The sequence below is a fragment of the Mustela nivalis genome (assembly GCF_964662115.1).
Source record: "Mustela nivalis genome assembly, chromosome: 14".
Lineage (NCBI taxonomy): Eukaryota > Metazoa > Chordata > Mammalia > Carnivora > Mustelidae > Mustela > Mustela nivalis.
In genome coordinates, this window is record NC_139033.1 from 13,258,195 (window position 1) to 13,271,454 (window position 13,260).

At 53.5% G+C, this 13,260-nt stretch overlaps 2 protein-coding genes across 42 annotated transcripts in view; one reads left to right on the plus strand and one right to left on the minus strand.

The window, feature by feature from the left end:
• The window catches only part of LRRC43 (leucine rich repeat containing 43), a 298,822-nt gene that overhangs the window by 131,206 nt on the left and 154,356 nt on the right, over positions 1-13,260 (plus strand). The window lies entirely within an intron of this gene.
• Positions 1-13,260, minus strand: part of PITPNM2 (phosphatidylinositol transfer protein membrane associated 2) — a 134,076-nt gene that overhangs the window by 49,826 nt on the left and 70,990 nt on the right. The window lies entirely within an intron of this gene.

Consider the following 13,260-nt stretch of genomic DNA (forward strand, 5'->3'; position numbering starts at 1 on the left):
GAATCTCACTGACTTCTATAGCATTCTCCTTCCTTTCGCCAAAGCACTCCCCATTCCTACCTCTGTCTTTCAGCAGTTCTGGAAAATTCTCAGCAATGAGCTCTCCAGACGTGGCCTCTAGCTTATTTTTCTCTTCTCTCTGTGGAACTCTAATTAGATGGAAGTCAGGTGTTCTTCTCCGCTCCATGTGTCTTATCTTCCCTACACCTTCCTCTTTCTAGTGTTCCGGGTGGTTTCTTCACGTCTGGCTTCCAGTTAAAAACCCTTTCTTCAGCTATGATGACTCTCCTGGTAAAGTTCTATTTGGTTCTTTTCCAAACCTGCTTCATCATTTTTTTTACGGCTCTGTATTCCCTGCACGGCGTTTCAGCCGTGCCTTCTATTTATTTAAACGCATCGAACATAGTTATTTTCCTGTCTCTGCCTAAATGCTGCAGGATCCAAGGTCCTGAGGGTCTGTTTCTGCTGTAACTTGCTCCTGCTGGCTCTGGCTCTGGCTCAGAGTGCCTTCTCTCTTCTTAGGCTCGGTTATTTTTGACTCTGAACTGCTCATTTTCTGTGGAAGTTATGTGTAGAAAGCCTCTGAGACTCGGGATGAGGGTCTGTGCTCTCAGACAGAACTGATGTTTGCTTCAGCAAACGCTGGCGTTACTGCCCTGGGGACAGAACCCTCCACCACCGCGGAGCACAGTCAGGGCTGAACCAGCCGCAGGTCTGGGCACAGTCTGGTCGCCCTTTGGCTCTGTTCCTCCTCCAGGCTAGGTGTCTTTGTTTCCTGGGGCTGCTGTCACAAAACACTGCAAACTGGGTGACTTTAAAGAAGTCGCTGACTTGCTCGCGGTTCTGGAGGCTAGGAGTCTGAAATCAAGGTGTCAGGTTGGTCCCTTCCTCCGTGGCTTTCTCTTAGCTTCTGGAATTTGCCAGCAATCCTTGGCATTCATTGGCTTGGGGCTCTATCCAAGGCCACGTGGCCTTCTCTGTGTGTCTCTGGGTCCCTGTGTCTTCACGTGGCCTTCTTTTTAAAGATTTTATTTATTTATTTGACAGACAGAGTTCACAAGTAGGCAGAGAGGCAGTCAGAGAGAGGAGGAAGCAGGCTCCCTGCTGAGCAGAGAGCCCGATGCCGATGTCGGGCTCGATCCCAGGACCTTGGGATCATGACCTGAGCTGAAGGCAGAGGCTTAACCCACTGAGCCACCCAGGTGCCCCTTCACGTGGCCTTCTTATAATAATGCCCATCCTACTCCAGTAGGACCTTACCTTGATTACATAAGGTCACAGATCCACCAGTGGGGCGGGGGACAGGGACACGATTCAAACCACACCTCTTTCCTTCAGGCCGTATGCAACCTCTCGGAGCAGCTTAGATCGTATAATCTCTCCATTTTCTTCTCAGCCTGGCCTGACTTTAGAATTTTTGCTCTGTTCACTACAGCACACTGCCTTCCTTCCATCACCCTGAGAAGGACGACCTGGTCTCCTGCAGCCTCACCTGTGCCCCCCAGGGACAGGACACAAGAAAGGACAGTGTGACAGAGTTCTCCCAGGATTCCCTCAAAAGCAAGCTGAAGGCATGCCTTGGTCTGTTCTATGACGAGAGCAGTCCTAATTTTGAACAACTTACTTAAAAAAAAAAAAACAAAAAAACAAGCAGTCAATATAATAAATTAGATGAAAACCTTTTTTTTTTTTTTTAAATATTAAATGTTCCTTCCATTCTTGGGATAAATCCTACTAGGTCATGCTTGCATTATTCTTTCCATATCTGGCAGAATTAAACTTGCTATTTTTTTTTTTTTCCCAGAAGATTGTAGGTTTCTGTTCAGAAGTGACACCGGCCGGCAGTTGGCTGAGTTACCCTCTGATTCTGATACCAGAGAGAGCTCCTTGGAAGAGGACCCAGAACGCCTTTTCCTGTCCCAAAACAGCTCCTGTAACGTGAGGATAATCTATTTCTTGAAGGCTTAGGAAGTTTTATCCCCATTTTAAGGGACAAATTTATTTTCTTGAGAAGCCAATTTTGGAAGCATTTATTTTCTCAGAAAGTTCTACATTTCACTTACGTTTTCTAATTAATTGGCATAAAGGTACATATAATAGTCTCTTTTTAAAATCTCTGTAGTTATGTTCTTTTTGTTTGTGTCTTCCACTTTTTATTTTGAAATCAGACCACCCCTTTCAAAGAACACACTTAGAACTATTGATAACATCTACTCCATTTTCTGACTGCACTTGTAACAGTATCTTTTTGCCTTCTCTGAATGTATTTCTCTAACTTCTTGGATTGAAAGCAGACTTCAGTAATTTTTATAATTTGGGGTCTTATCTGCCTTTTAATAAATGGATGTAGGGCTATAGCCTGTCCTTTGAGTACAGATTTGGCTCCATGCTGTGGGTTTGTATATTCAGGGCTCTTACTGTTCTTCATTTAAAATCCCGGAGTTCAGAGGCCCCAGGGTGACTCAGCTGGTGAAGCGTCTGCCATTGGCTCAGGTCATGATCTCAGGGTCCTGGGATCCAGCCCCACATCCCTGCTCAGCGAGGAGCCTGCTTCTCCCTCTCCCTCTGCTGCTCTGCCCACCGGTGTTCCCCTGCTCGCTCTCACTCCATCTCAAATAAATAGATAAAATCTTAAAAAAAAAAAAAAAACAAAAAAACCCTGCAATCTGAAATTTTCATCTCGACTCCCTCATCTGACCTAAGAGTTACTCAGTTTTCTGTACCCGATGTGTTCCTCTGGAGGACTTTCCTCGTCAACTCGCATGCAGTTGTAAGAAATAATGCAGGGAGATAGCGAGCACACTCTCCAGTCTTCCGCCAAGGAAACGTTTTACAGAGTGATAACATCACAAGCAGGACACCGACACTAAGAAAATCTACAGGTTTTCACCACATTTTCCCAGTTCTCCTTGTACTTACATGCCTGTGTGCTGTGTGTGTGTGTGTGTGTGTGTGTGTGTGTGTTACGTCCCCACACAATTTTATCATCTGTGTCCACCCACGTAGATGTCTTGGAGACTTTCGAAGCTCAACACTGTTACTCTATATTTGTCCTTCTTCTTCCCTCATAAGATCACTTTTTATTTACTGTATTTGAAGCTACATGGTCAAGTACAGAAAGTTCGTGTATTTTAACTTCGACTTCCCAGCAGAATATTCCTTTTACCGCATTAAGCAATTCCTCAATCCCTAAACTATGCTCATTTTACTTCTCTTTTGCTGACATTAACATGGCTCATTTGCTTTCTATGCTCTGTATAAGAAGGATTTCTTTCCTCATCCTTTTATTTTCAGATTTCTTAGGTTTCTTTTTCTCTTTTTCGGTCTCATTCAAAACAATTTTTTTAGCTTTATTGAGAGAATGTCTCTGTTCTCAATCATTGTGGTTACTGACATTTAGACTAATTCTTGCCATTTTCTGTTTACAATATGTATTTCCTTTCAATCTTCTTTGCTTTTTTTTTTTGATTCTTTTTTTTTCTTAGATATATATATTTTTCTATATTGCATTGGACGTTTTGTGTTATTTTTATTTTTCTAGAGCAGGATCTGCAAACTTTTTCCATTAAGGGCCATATAGTAATTATTTTAGGCTTTGTGGGCTATGCAGTCTCTGTTACAACTTCTCAGCTCTGCCACTATAGCAGGAAATCAGCCATAGAAACATATACTAACAAATGGGTGTGGCTGTGTTCCAATAAAACTTTATTTACACAAATGGAACATGGGCCAGATCTGACCTGCAGGCCACAGTCTGCTGACTCCTACTCTAGGGGTCCTCTTCAAATATTTAAATGCACACACTAAACATATACTTCTCCAGAGTGCCCAGATTTAATAAGGGTCTACCTCTCCTTCCCCAATAAGAGAAGAAACTTGATAGCTGTGTATTCATTCTACTTCCTCATTTATGCACCAAACTATGTAGGTCACCCAAGAACCCCTTCCTGGCCCTCATATGTCACATCTAGGCTTGGAGCACACCTAGAATCCTCTCTCCCTCCTGAGTACGATTCGACCATTGTTTCCTTCCTCGGTCTCATTCCATTTTCACCCCATCTTTTGCTAAGTCCTCGTGGTTTCTTATGCGCTAAAGGCATCTCTTTGTCCACATGGATATTTAATAATATTTGTTCTATCACATCAAGGGCTTTGGGGAGCAGGAGGAGAAGGCAGCAGCATGCCCTCAACCTGCAGATGGTGACCTTGCCTCTGCTTAAAATGCCTATTTTTCAGCCTGGGGTCAAAGAGAACATGAGCTGGCCCTTTCCCTGGTGGCAGAGGAAGGAAGGTGTCAGCAGGTACAAGCTCTCCGTGCAGCCGGCCTAGGACAACGGACCAGGCACATGGGCCTCAGTGGAGCTAGGCGTGAGTGCAAGCCCTGGCTGCACCTGGATGCAGCTGCCACTGTGGGCCGCCCTGTCTTCCCTCCCCAGGGATGTGAGCATCCCCAGCAGGGCCCCCTGTGGCTGGAGCTCACGCACACTGGACTTCTGTTATTTACTACAAGAAAAGTCCTGACTAATCGGAGGGTGATGCAGCCTCTTTGACCTTCTGCACAGTTACTCACTTGCTGAGTTAACCTCCTCCTCCAAAAGGGCATTATGATAAATTTCACCCCAAAGTCAAAATAAACAATGATTAAAAATTTCAGATCGGCTAAAGTGCTTTTCTTTGTATGGTCATTCTGAAACCTCTCATTCTGTCTTCTGAGTCTACGTGAGTCGTGGGGAGGTCATCTGGTTAGGGGACGGCCGAGGCTGGCTGGGGTGGAGGGCAGGCGCGGGAGGACGTAGGAGGACATGACGTCCAGTGTCCCCAGCGTGCACCGATCTTCTGTGTGGGGAGACTCTATCCACAAAACATGGACACCCTCTGTGCAACTGGGAAGTTGCTCTGGGCTTCTCACGAATCTGGGCCCCCTACCTGCATGGGGCCTGGAACGACCTCAAAGGTCTGTCTCCTCCGGAGGAGACATTGCCGCCAGCCCGGCCTCCTAGCGCGTGCGCAGGTTTGGTGCTAAACAGATACAATAACTTGGTACTAAAATAAAACCAAGCTTGGTGACATCTTGACACAGCTTTGCAGGAACAGCGGGCTCCTGTGTACACAATGTCCCACTCTGCACGCCTATTTGTAAATTAATCACACATCAGTAGGCTTTGCTTGGAGCCACGTGTTTCTGGACCACTTGGAGGGGAGATCAGGCTACGGGACCTTCTGATCATCCCCAAAGCCAGACCCATCCTTTCAACAGATCCTAGATGGAAAAATCTCCTTCTTGCCCAACCCCTGAGGGCCACCCTCACCTTTCTCCCCTCCCCTGCAGGGGCGCACAGGGCAGGGGGAGCTCCCCACAAGCCCTGTCTATGGTGTCCTCATACGCTAATAAGACGATCTTAAGATAGATCTGAACGAACACGCTTGTGAGGTGTCCAAGAGAGCAGGATGAGAGAAGAAAGGAAAGGGTTAAAGAGAAGTCAGTCATGGAGGGGCCTCCACCAGCCATTGTGGGAGCCCCCGTGTTCCCCAGGGGCTCTGTCCTAGGGTGTTAAGCTCCCGCCACCTCTGTCCCCAAGTCCATCTGGCTCCTGGAACACCACCGGTCAGCCCAACCCCCATCAAACTTCCTTGAGTCAGCTCTGAGGGGCCCTGAGGACTGACCTTGGCCCTGGCCCTCAGGTCTGGGCAGTCGTTGAGCCTCAAAGGAAAGAGTATACAAGCTCAGCCGCTTGTATATGTCACAGCCGCTTATATATGGCCTGGGCTGACTCATCTGCGAAGGAGAGCTAGCACCCGAACTCTGCCGGAGCTCTCAGGCAGTGCTGGGGTCGCAGGTGGAGGGTGCAGGCTGATGGCTCACGTTCACATTGCCTGGGAGACCAGCTCTCGATTCAGAGCCGCTCTGGACCATTCTGTGCCCACTACTCACCGGGAAGGCTTCACATGACGACAGACGTAGGGACAGTGTCACAGAGGCCCTGAGCCCTGGAGGGCGCCCCCACGGGCCTGGTTGGCTTCTCGGTATTGCTGCCTCCTGCCAGACGCCAAGCAGGAAAGAACTGAACTGACCTGCTCCCCTCTTCCAGCAAGTCCTCCTGGATTAGCAGACAAAAGCTGGAAGTCCTTCCGCCCTCTCCCAATCCTGTGGGGCCCTGGACCTTGTCCCAGCCCTCCTCGGCCTCAGGCCAGGAGCGAGGGTAATCACCCACCACGTAGGCCTCGAGATCTGGCTCTCTCCACATTCAGCCCAATTAGGGGGTCACATGCACTTGGCTGCACCCCCAGGATTTCATTAAGAAGGAGGCCAACAACCAGAGAGGGGAGCATGTGCTAAAGCTTCCCCTGCAGGGCTTTGCCAGCAGGGAGGTCCTTGTCCCCTGAGGTCCAGCCCTTGGCCTTAGCGGAGAGCCGGCAGGTGCGGACGGAAGGCACGCTGGCCTTGGGTTCAGCTGAGGCGCTCTGAAGCCTCAGATCCCCAAAGTGGGAAGCATGTGTGTGAGTCCCTTCCTCACAGGGAAAGCGACACCACTGGCCCCTTCATCCTGTGACTATCGGCCACGTGCCCTGGACAGGCCCCACATGAAGTCAGGGGCGGCTGGAAGGTGGGACCAGCAGGTCTAAGGCTCTTCCCCACCTCCATGGGCTGGGGGCCAGCAGATCTGAAGCTGGGGCACCCTGAGGCCCATGGGGGCCCATCGAGGCCGTGATCACTGGCAGTGAGAGACCCCGGGCTCCCCCCACCCCACGTCCCCCCGGAGCGAGGCTGTTCAAGAGCAGGAGGAAAAGAAAACAGAGCCATCTGCTTGTCCTGGACTATTAACTGGGGGAGGAGGGTGGGCAACGCGGGGGGCCCAGGTGGGAACCAGCATTGGGAAGGGGGACTGGGACCCTTGCACTAGACCTGGGGGATCCCGAGTTCGCAGGAGCAGGGCCTTGAGCCCAGGCGGGCCTCCTGTCGGGGAAGCACAGCCCAATCCAGCCTCTTTCCCTGGCTGGCTCTCTTTCTAGTAGTGATCCGAAGCTCCCCGTCCCCTCCTCTGGGGCATTTTGCAGAAGACCGAACCGGGGCTGGGCAACATCAGGCAGTTCAGCCAAGGCCTCACAGCCGCTGAGGACCAGGCCGGCAGTGCACCGGGTCCCCAGGAACCACCTGGGACCCTCCCTGTGGGTCTCACGTCACCGCGCAGAACCAGGGACTCCCTCTACCCCACCCCCCGTCCCTGTTCTACCTTGGCCTTCGTTCCGACCCTGTCGGTTCTCCTTGGTGGCAGAACAGCTGCCCAGCTGCTGCCCACTCTTCCATTTTGGGTCCCCCCAAATCCTCCTAGAAGCTGTCAGAGTGTATCCGACCACATCTGACAGCTCCCTCCGGGGTCCTGCTCCCAGAACCTCCCTCAAGGCCCTTGTACTCTGCCCATGACCTCTCTGGCCCTCCCACCTGGCCGGCCTGACTCTCCAGCTCCACCTGCCCTTCTCCCCGTCTTCCCGAAAGCCATGTCACAGGCAGCTTCCCCGCCGCGCGCCTCAGCACCCCAGCTTTGAAGCCCTCGAGGGCAGTGCTCACATCTCCCACCCGGTCCCCAGTGTCTGGCGCGCAGCGGGGGATCCTTCACTGTCGCCTAAAGCATTCGCTGTGATTCACACTCGCTGCTCCTTCTGTCGAAATAGCCCTTCCCCACCTGGTCTACGTGGCAACCCCCCAAAATGTCCTGAAAGACTTTGCCAAATCAGCTCCCGCTCTGTGAGCCCCCCGACCACTCCAGGAGAAGCTGGGCGCCCAAGGTTTCCCTGACAAGCACCTCACCTTCTGTTCCCACACCATTCCCACTGTCCGGGCCCAAACCGCAAGGCACAAGGGCAGGGCCCACATTCTGCTCTCTCAGTGCTGGGCACACATACCACGAGGCACTCTGTAGACCTCTAGAAACCCTTGGCAAGCGGGGGTCAGGGATTCCGGGAAGGGAGAAGACCAGCCAAGGTGCGTGGCAGGGCACAAAGAACCCCGGTGTTTCCAAATGGTCAGAGAGAAGGTACTTTGGGTCATTTCTGGGGGATCTTCCAAGGACCAGTCCTGGGGGTGTGGTCAGTCAATGAGCCACCTCCCCTGTGGTTCATTACATGGTGGCCACTGAGCCTGAGTCCTGGAAGAGGGTCTACCAGACAGAGTGGTGGGCACAGATCAGGCCAAGAGGGAAGCTGCCTGGGTCCCGGCTGTGACCTGCAGCACTGCGGCTTCTGGAGCTGGGTCTGTGCTCTCTGTTGGGTCGGGTGGGGGTAGGGGGGTTACTCTCCCAGCATCACAGCCCTCCATGGAATCCATGCCCCGTGAGGGCAGAAGTCCTGCTTCTCCAGCTTCGTGCTGACTGGCTTGATGGAACTTGCCTGGGCTTCCCTCACGGGCTGGTGCAAGGCTAGGCGCTACAGCCAGTATGGACACCAGGCTGGCCTGGGGGCCGCACAGCATGAAGTACAGGTGAGCTTAGGGATGGGGTGGGGGGAGGGCAAAGCAGAACCAAAGTCAGCCCAAAAGGCCCCTGGCATTTGGGGTGTGTGACTCCCGTGATGTGATGATGTGGAACCGGCAGATCTGCGGAGAAAGAAATATCGGCGCCCGCCAGGGCCTGGGCGTGGGGAGATGGGGAGTGACTGCTAATGGTTTCAGGGTTTCTTTTGGGGTGAGGAGAATGTTCTGGAATAGACAGAGGGGGAAGTCACATGACCACAGTCTAATATATTGTGCATGAACTAAATGTGGCAGAACTGTTAACACAGTTTTATGTTATATGAATTACATCTCAAAAGAAAAAAAATGTTTTTCCCAGGAAAAAAAAGAAAAGTCAGGCGAAACTTCAAGTTAATCAGTTTCCCTTCTTTGTCCAGTGTGCCCTGGCAGCCGCCCCTTTTTCAGTGAGCCGGCATGCCAGCTCCTTATCCCAACCACGAGGCCGTGAGCGCCCAGCATGCCAGTCGGGGAGTTTTCTGACTCAACCTTTGTTTCTTTACAGACTGTAAGAAAGGAGAACTGACTGGTCCCTTTTCTGCTTAAAGACCTTCAAGAATTCAACTTTATGCACCAAAGAACCCCCAGGCTCCTTATCCAGAAGCTGAAGCTCCTGCAGGAACTGAAGGGCGGGCGACCGCGTGCGTCGAGCTCCCTGGCCAGTCTCGGTGCCTGTGCTTGCTGCCACTATCTGGGTCCCCACCTCCGCGGGGACACCCTGCTTAGGGAGCCAAGCCCCAACCACATCTGCCTTGTTGATAAAGCTGTCCCTGGCCCACAGCCTCCTTGGCCACAGCTGCCCTCCTGTCCGCCAGGCTCTCTGTGCATGGAGGGGGGGTGTTACTGTGCACACTGTTACCCCACAAAGCTGCAAGCTCTTGGAGGGACGGGGCTGCATGTCTGCTTTGGACCCCAGGGCCTGCTGCCAACACAGGGCTGCCCAACTTCAGGGGGCGCTCTTCCCTTCCACAAGGAGCACATTTCCAAACCCCGGTCCCTCGGGGGCTCCTTCCGAACAGACACCCAGCCCTCCCGCAGATAAACAAACGGCTCTGTCAAAACCAGAGGTCGGGGAAAGCCCGGCCGCACCTGCAGCTGGAGAGCTGTGTGGACACAGTGTCCAGACAGCACACAACGGGCAGAGGTTGAAGGCTAGGGCTGCGAGGCCCAGGGAACGCCCAGGGCAAGCAGAAAGCACAGCTGAGAAAGGGTTCCAGAGTCCGCAGGCATAGGTATGGAGTTCTTTAGAGGTGCCCGGGGTGGAACAGGGTTCTTAAGGGTGCTAGGCTGATGCAGACCGAATTGCAGAACCCAGAAACTAAAGGAGAACTTGTAACCCAACGTTAGCATCGAACAGATGAGAAATGAAGGCCAGGACCGATGGAACTGATCTATCCGTCCACGCACCTATCCACCAGCACCTCTGTCCGCCCACGCACCCACGCATACACACACGCATGCCCGAGACCATGCGACACCCACGCATCCGTCTGTCCACACGTGCATCCACGTGTCCATCTGCGCACCCAGGGACCCATCCATCCCTCCCCTCCCTCCGGGGACTGAGGGCAAAGCCGGAAGTGGAGCGGAGAGTCCTGGCCCTCTCCAGCCAAAGGTCTCTACAGTGAGCCCCAGCTGTCTTTTTTAAGCCCATGGCAGCTCTGGGAAACGTTCTGACCCAGAAAGGGCCAGCAAGAAAGCCCCTACTGGCAGGGCTCACACAGAGGTATGGACCACGCCAGGCCCCTGCCCTAATAAGGCCTGTTCACTGTCGATGTGGAAACTGCAGCCCTCGTGGGGCCCTGTGACCATCAGCAGTGCTCTCTCACGGCAGCATGGCCCTGCAAACAGGGGTGCCTCCTGTGGGAGCCGGGGAGGCACTCCGGTGGCTGAGAGGCGGAGCAAAGACTCTGAGGCAGGACTCCGCGGCAGGTGGCAAGGGGGCCCTGGGTCATCACAGGAGGACTCACAGGAGACGAGCAGGAAAGAGCTTGCGTGCCAGGAAGCCAGGCCCCTTGGGACTTCAGAGCCCGCCAAAGACCAGATACAAGGGAGTCACTGAAAGTTGTGGGGGAGGTGGTCCCAAGAACAGTGGGCAGAAGGGATTTAGGCAAAGTGACCCCCCTCTCTGAGTGCCCGGGGTTTCTGTGAGCACTACAGACAAGACCCAGGGGCGGCAGCAGACCCAGCGCCATCGGTGGCCAGCTGTCGGCAACAGACAAGGTGGGGAGGCGGCACAGGTGTTCTTACAAAGGGGACTGTCTGAGAAGCAGGAATTACAGCGGAAGGTGGGCGGGGGGGGGGGCGTGGGAGGCCCTGCAGCAGCAGAGGGGCTCCCGCTTCTCCCCCTCCCTCCTCCCTACCAAAGGAGGGGCCTGATTCGCATCTGCCTACCCACCCTGCGCGGGCACCTGGGTCCCCATCTGCTTCCTCCCTCCCCATTTTAACATGCTTTGGCTGCAAATCCAGGGAGACATGTTGCTGTTCATGCCTAGACTCCCTCCCAGAGAGGCAGCCGGGTGGAAGGACAAGACGGAGGCCCCGCACCTGCCCTCCTCACCTCTGACCTTAGACATGACAGTTAGAACTGAGCCTCCCTGGGCTCCTCCGTGAAGAGAGGGGGCAATACCTCCAGCAAGGGAGTCAGACGTCAGTGTGGAGGGCGCGCCACGCTGTGCCTGGCAGTTGAAGATGTAATCCGTCCCTCACGGCGATACCAGGAGCACCAAGCTGCTGGATGCGGCCCGTGGCGGGGGCTGCGGGGCTGGGGGCTGTGGGGGTCTTGCAGGCACTTGGGGCGACACCCTCCCTCAGGTCCAGGAATCCCAGGGGAAGCGCCTGGGAGCAGAGGCTATCTGCGGAAGGCTACAAGGAGAGGGGTTACCCTCGGGGCCTGATGTAGTTCAGAATTCAGGGCTCCCCGCATTTCGATGGGTGACGCTGCTTCGCTCAGCGGGACCCGATAATCAGATACACTGACATTTCTGCAGGGGACTTCGTGGACGTAGACTGCGCCGAGGTTATAAATAGCCTCACTTGGACTATAAATAGCCTCACCTCGGTTCCGGCGGGATTTTGCTGCCAAATGAGTTATGAAAAAGCATTGGTTTTCTGAGCTTGCGGGATTCTGGAATCGAGGCTAGGGAATTATGGCTCTGCATTTCGGCGTCTCTTCCCCAGGAAACAACTGTGTGTTGGGCCTGGTTCATCCCACAGCCGATGCAGTCCAGACGATGCGCATCATAGACACCCTGTCCCCCCAAACTTGCCAGGCCCTGACCCCGGGGCACGCAATGCAGGATTAGTCACAAACCAAAGACAGCTTTGCGCTCACACATAAACACACAGAGAAATGTGTGTAAATACAATCGCACCAGCAAACAGGGCCGGGAGCCCTATTCTGGGGATGGAACCCAGCCCTGGGCAGCCGGGGACACCTGCTCGGGCCAATCCCTGCCCATGGACCAGAGGAGGAAGGGGCAAGGGGGAGGAGCCACAGGCTTCCTATTCTCTGGATTCGGCAGGGGCAGCGACAGCACCAGACAGACTGGGGTCTAGTCCTGGTCCTGCCATGGGAGCCGGCGGCCTCAGAGGGGTGGCCAGACCTCCTCACTGAGCTGCATTTCTTCATCTGCCAAGTCTAAATAATGGGGCCTCCCCAGGTTTTGGAGGGCACATGCAGGTGCCCCCAAGGGCTTGGTGCATGATGGTGCATGATTGCAAAATGCTTGGTGACTCTTCTGTTGCCTCAAAGTCCAGTATAAAAAGAGCTGCTCTAACTGGGCAGCTTTTCAGTCCCAGAGATGCCCCCATGTCCCCAGGGCTCTCTTCTGAGGTAAGCCCCTTGTGGATTTCCGTCCTGCATCAGATTTTCCATATAAATATACACAGAACCTTCTGGCTGCTCTGGCTGCCGAGGGGATCCCCAAAGGACAGGGCTCAGGGTCAGGAGAGAAGAGCCTAGAGCAGGGACAAGATTACCCTGAAAGAGGGGGCATGACATCGGATGGAACATGGGTTCTAAAGCCGGAACAGGGCTCTTATCACAGCTCCCCATTTACCTGGTCTTAGCAAGTTACTCTGCCTCTCAGGTTTGTTTTGTTTTGTTTTTTTCATTTTAAAGACTTGTTTATTTTTAGAAGTGGGGGCAGAGAGAGAGAACCTCAGGCAGACTCCCCACTGAGCCCAGACCCTGACGAAGGGCTCGATCTCACGACCCTTCGATCACGACCTGAGCCAAAACCATGAGTTGTACACTCAACCGACTGTGTCCCCAAGGCATCCCTCTGACGCTTAGTTCTCATGCTTATAAAACCAGGTCTGGTGCCATGTACGCTCAGTTGAGGTACAGTGAGAGTCTGTCCCTCACAGACTAAGGGACAGTGAAACACAAAATGCCCAGCACCCAACACTCAAGACAGTGTCCCGGCTGCCGTGATTGCTGTGGCGTGACACCACCTTGGAACCACCTGCTAACGGAACGTTTCCCTTTGAACTGTGTCCTCACGCTCCAAACAGTTGGGCTCAGAAGTGACTCACTGAGATCGTTATTACGAACCTTCCCACTGCCTGTTTGGGCGCCCTGCCCCCACTCTCTCACTCACCCCCATGTTCAGGCCAGGGGGGGTGTACAGATGTGCCTCCCCGCCGCCTCTAAAGGGAGGACTAAAGCCAAGGGAGTACCCAGGACTTGGTCAAGGTCATCAGGCAAGTCAGTCATGGGGAGGAAATGAGAGTCCCTGATCCCAGGCCCCAGG